Below are 6,013 nucleotides of genomic sequence, written 5' to 3' on the forward strand. Positions count from 1 at the left end.
GAAAATCCCCACTACAAGAAACAAACATAAATACAAATATACAAAAATGCAGGCACATATATACATACATACATACATACATACATGCTGCATAAGTGCATGGAGACTGCAAGGACATCAGTAAAACCTTCATAAACTGCAGTATTCAAGACTTATAAAAACAAAGCTCTTGAATGGCATTTCTTTCATCCTGACACAAATTTTGCTGATGGGAGTAAGGCGTAGTCTGTAGCTTCTCAAAAATCTCCTGTTCAACAACCCTACAGAATGTATCAATCGAGGGGTGGTTTACATGAGGTACAAATGTACTTTTAGGCTTAAACATAGGTTTAATTAAACTCTGGTTTTCATTCACAGTCCCAAAAAGATGTCTCAATTTAATCCTTCTGAAAAAAAGGAATAAATCAGTCTTAATTTCAAAAGAGTTTGTATGGCAAGTGGGAACAAAGCTCAATCCCTTACTCAGGGCCGTGAGATGTTGAGGAGTAAGTACCTTATCAGACAGGTTCACGACCGGACTCTGGCCTGTTGACGTGTCACTGGCCCCATCTCCAGTCCGTTTCTTTTGTCCTCTCCTCGTCTTCCTTTGTTTTTTTGGCCGTTTTTCTGTGACTTCCTTCCCTTGTTCCATTGGTCGTTTTTTGGAAACTGGCGTGTTTGAAAGCGATGGGCACTGCGGGAGGAGTCGGAGTCGCTATAGGGAAGTCACTATCAGATGTAAAGCCAAACTGTTGTGTACGGTGTCCTCTTAATATGTCTCGTTGGGTCTCCTCTCCAAACAACCATTTGTACACCTTTCCAGTCTGATTATCGTTGGCATCTCTCTTGTATTTCCTCAGTTTCATGGTCAACATGTTGTCTTCAAATTCTTTCAGTGTGTGTTTGATTGAGTCACAGAAATGGACAAAATCAACACCCAACTTTTCTTTCATGAATGTTTCTTGTTTTACAATGTCTTTTTCAATGTCCTCTTTTTGTTTTGTGAACTCTTCAATTATTAAAAGCATTAAATCCATGGAGCATTTATTAAGTATCTCACATCTTAAAAAAGAGCTAGACAAACAGCTGTAAAAAGAAGTAAAGATTTAAAAACATTTAAAAAAATAAAAATAATAACTGAACAAATGGAAAAAAATAAATTATTTATTGATAGGTAATCTATCTCAGGAAGAGGAGTTAGAATTAAGCGAGTTACATCTACAAATGAATCAAGCATATCTAGATATTGCCAAAGGTGCCTTTGTCAGGTCCAGGGCTAAAGGGCTGGAAGAAGGAGAGGTGAATTCTAGTCATTTTTTTGCATTAGAGAAGAGGAACTGCAAACAAAATTCTCTGACTGTTCTTAATATTAATGGTGTCAACTGCACATATCCTTATTTGATATCTAATTTTGTCACAGCCTTCTATAAAAACATTTACACATCCGTGTTTGATAAACGCGACAATTTTATAAAGAAGGTTCAAGCTCATGTTCCAGTTATTGATACTGACTTCAAATCCTTCTGTGATTCTGGTTTGATTATTGAGGAAGTTCGAATAGCGCTTCACTCAATGAAGAAAGGAAAATCTCCAGGCAGTGATGGATTAACTGTTGAGTTTTATATTCATTTTTGGGAACTATAATCAAATAGCCATTGCTTTGTATGTATAAAGAATGTATTGATTCAAAGGAAATGACAAAATCAATGAAACAAGGTTGAATCTCCCTTGTTCCCAAACCGGGCAAGGACACTCTTTTGATAGATAATTGGCGTCCAGTTACGCTCCTGACTATCGATTAAAAAATGTTAGCCTTGGTTTTTGCTAATAGATTTAAGGTCAAACTTAATCAGTTGGTTGCAGAGACACAATCGCAGGTTTTATAAAAGATTGGCACATCAGTAACAATATAAGATTTATTTGAGATATTTTGGACTATCCAGATTTGATACATTCAAAGCCATGATTCTTTTCCTACACTTTTATAAAGCTTTTGTCACAGACTCTCAAGTTATTTGGTTTTGGTGACTTTTTTTGGTAATGTTATTGAAATGTTTAATAGAGATATTAGCAGCTCTGTGTCCATAGCTTCAATAGTTCTAAGAGATATTTCATTACCCGCGGTGTCAGACAGGGCTGTCCAATTTCCCCCTTTTTATTTATTTGTGTATTATCCATGAACAAAGCTTGGAAGGTAGAAGCATCTTTGATAGAGAAATTAAAATCTCCCAGTTGGCTGATGACACGACTCTCTTTTTAAAAGATAAGTGTCAATTAACCAAGGCTATAAATGTTATTGAGTAATGTTCCCTCTGTGTAGGCTATAGATATATATATATAAACTTTACATATTTGATATTCCATTCCTGTAGAAGTTCTATCTGCTCTGTACTTTATGTCTGCTTATTGTTTGATACATAATCAATAAAAAATATATATATTTGATAACATAGTCAAGCAAAAGGCTAATCATATTAATTACCGTTATGTGTCCGACGTTGTAAAGAGCGACACCATTGTGCAGCGTTTACCTCAGTGAGTTGGCTGAGCGGAGGCGTGACTAATATTCATACTCCGCTTATACTAATACTACATTCAAGCTATTTTAAGGCATTAAGATTTATAAATTTTTTCACAGGAAAAAAACGTTTAAATATCTAATATTGGTGATCAAAAATGAGTTTTGAGGGATAAAATGATTGACTACAGGGGGACTTTAAAACAGTTACATTGCAATAATCAAAACATAATTATGTTTATGTTAATATATGCTCTGCATTATTTAGTTTAGAGGCATTTCTCTTTTTTAGTTAAGCGTAAATATAAAAAAAATTCTGCAGTGAATTACAAAAGTAAAATAAAAAATTGGAGATGTTTTTTTCTTTCTTTCCATACAAAGTCAATGGGGTCCAATGTTGTTTGAATACAAACAATTAAACAAAGGAAAAAATGCAGTTTCAAACTTCATCTATAAACACCCCTTGCTAAATTTGCCAAAACAAGGTCTCTGTTTTGTGTTTGGAAGGTTCACTTTTTTTCTCTCTCTCTCTCTCTCTTTTTTTTTTTTTTTTTTTTTTTGCAGTATGTGTCTCCAACAGCAGGTGGCGGCATCGACTAGAAGAAGGTGTGTAATCAACTAAACCAACCAAAGTCTCCTGTGTAGGGGACTACATGCTTGTCATGTATTATGGTACTTTGTTTTGACAGAGAAAAACTATAGAAATGTTTTATATATATATATATATATATATTATATATATATATATATAAAACATTTCTATAGTATATATATATATATATATATATATATATATATATATATATATATATATATATTGTATATTGTGTTGTAAATATATACGTATGTATGTATATATACGAGAGGGGGGATATCTAAAAGTATTTAGTTTATAATGGCAATAATACTCTACACAAATACAGATGTATGGGTACAGATTATCTAAATAAAAAGTTTTTTTATTTTTTATGTTTGCATATATGTTTTAACATAAATCCAGAATAAATCCCAAGCTTTATCTTTTTTAAATTCAATAGGTAAAAGAGAAAAGGGACTTTAAACTGAATTACTTGTTTTTAATTGACACACCATATGTTTGACAAAAAAAAAAAGAGTCATTGAGCTTTTGAGTCATTGTAAATATTTCCGTTGAATGGGAGATAATAATAGAAACTGGTCCCAGATGCGTGGGCTAAAGACTTGCGTCAGCCGCACTCTGAGATGTGGCAGACATGCATCGGACCAGCTTTCACTTCCTCTCTGCATCGGTTCAGTTGTTATTGAATTTCTTTCAAAACAATATAATCATACACAGTTATTCAGTATGAAGCAAACAGATCAAAACAAGAAGAAACACTGAAGAATCATCTAGAATAAGCGCTATCAAAGAAGATGCATTTTGTCAGATTCGTTTGTATCTTCCTACCTCAAAGTGCCTTTTCTGTGACTTAATGGAGAGTAATTAGTGGTTCTGCTTACATGACCTACTTCAATACACCGTCTGATGTTTATTAATCTGCAGAAGTCACGGGCTCCTGTGATGTGGTTTTGTTTGGTAGGCCGCACAAAGAAACCACTTCAATATTTAACTGCTATCAGACTGGTATTTAACCCTAAATATTATGTTAAAAATGGCTACAATAATGAGAGCACCAAGAAAAGACACATGACATAAAGAGAATCATAGATTAGCAAATTCAGCATTAACTTCATGGAAGTTTCATAAAGTAATCTAAATATAGACCAGACATACACTACTGTTGAAAAATTTGGTCAAAATGCTACATTATTACAATTTTTTTTATTTCAAATAAATGCGGTTCTTTTGAACTTTCTAATCATCATAGAATCGTTTAAAAATTCAAAAATTCAAACAGGTGAAAGACAAACAAATTAAAGGCATTTGGCATATAGCGAATGATGCAATAATCATACTTTTTGATACTAGATTCCTCTTGTAGTGCTGATGCTAGTCAACCAAACCCTGAGCCCGTGGCATCATGCTTGTTGGTCCTGGATATTTAATGAAGTTGGGGCTTCAGCAAAATACTTATCAATAGCAATATATATTTTACCTTTGATGTTAGGAAAAACACTAATATGCGATCTTACTTGCGATCTGGTTGGTTCCGCCAAAGCCCCCTATAAGGCAAGTCATTTCACTCGGCGGCCATCTTTGAAACGCCTCTCAGCAAGCACAGCTCTTGAATCTCTGTGGGGAAACATCAAATTCTCCAAAGCTGTTCACCAAGCTTATGATTCAATTTCATATTTGAAATCACCAATGAAATCTGACAGAAACTGTCTCATAAATTTAGTTTCTAAACACTCAAATCATGTCCAAAAAAAAAACTGCGTTTTTCAGGCGGGACCAGCAAATGCACAGTTTGTGTCTCAGAACACTGACCGTTTTTATAGCAACCGGTGATTGGCTCTTTTATTTAAAAGGTGGGACTTATTCCGCCATATTTGCGTTGCTCTTTCTCCAATATGAGTCTACTGTCTTTGTATATCTAAAGTCTTTGGTTCCGTAGTCTTCAAATGAAACCGCTTCTTCATGTGCAAAGATCACTGTTAGAAATAGTGATAGTCAGAGGTTAGCAACAAAAGATGCATTGCTGATTCTGCATTCTGTAGCATTTCCATACGGTTAATGTGCATGCGGCTTGAAAATCGTAAACATCTTTCAAGTGGAAAATGTGTCTCACCGTTCGCTCACCGTTTGCTCACCGTTTTTCACTCACTATTGCTATAAGATTTGCTTAGGAAAACATACAGGCTCGAAAATGGACAGAACTATTTACATTAAACAATTTGTGGTAAAGTTTACATGCAAATCTGTTTATTGTTCTTACATTTCTCTTTCTGTTGGTGTTTTTCATGTCTGTTCTTTATGGAAATGTTCTCGAATAGCCCCGTGTGGGTGGACGACAGTGGTAAGTTACATGGAAAACAAACAATAAGAAACATTAAAACGCTTGCAGTCAGTTCTCACTTCACTGTGCTCATTTACATGCCACTTTCTAGAAGCCTACAACCACACAGCCTCTATAGTACTTCCTCTCTTTGTGGGCTTGTGTCGTTTTTTCAGTCAACCGTTGCTTTTAATCAGATATTACTGGCTTTATTTTAATGCAGAGTCTATTTTCTCTACATGTAAGTTACAGTTAGATGCCAATAGTTATTTATACTTAGTGAAAAAAGTGGCAGATATTATTTGCGCCTCAGTGTATTGCAGTACATAATGAAACAGAATACAATAATAGCAACATATTTATTTATTAATGTCATAGATGCTGCCTTACTGGGACATTAGTTGTCCCTATAGTCTAAACTAAATCCAGTTTCAGTTATAAGTATATTATTTCTGTTTCATTATGTACTGCAATACCATCGAAATAAAGTGTTACCCTTTATTTCAACTTTTCGAATATTTTCTTTAATTTTCATTTAAAATAAACTCCTCTCCGTTTGATGGAGAGTTGATGTGTGATGGAAATATGGAGAAGAATGGGA

At 34.3% G+C, this 6,013-nt stretch overlaps 1 long non-coding RNA gene across 1 annotated transcript; it reads right to left on the minus strand.

Moving 5' to 3' along the window:
* Positions 1-4,078: 4,078 nt before the first annotated feature.
* Positions 4,079-4,991, minus strand: LOC309489144. Its single transcript, XR_014202347.1, has 3 exons — positions 4,905-4,991; positions 4,610-4,709; positions 4,079-4,510 (listed from the first exon to the last, which is right to left on the minus strand). It is a non-coding gene; the product is annotated as an uncharacterized lncRNA (long non-coding RNA).
* Between the last annotated feature and the right edge of the window lie 1,022 nt (positions 4,992-6,013).

This window comes from Leuciscus leuciscus (genome assembly GCF_965113295.1).
Source record: "Leuciscus leuciscus genome assembly, chromosome: 24".
NCBI classification, from domain to species: domain Eukaryota; kingdom Metazoa; phylum Chordata; class Actinopteri; order Cypriniformes; family Leuciscidae; genus Leuciscus; species Leuciscus leuciscus.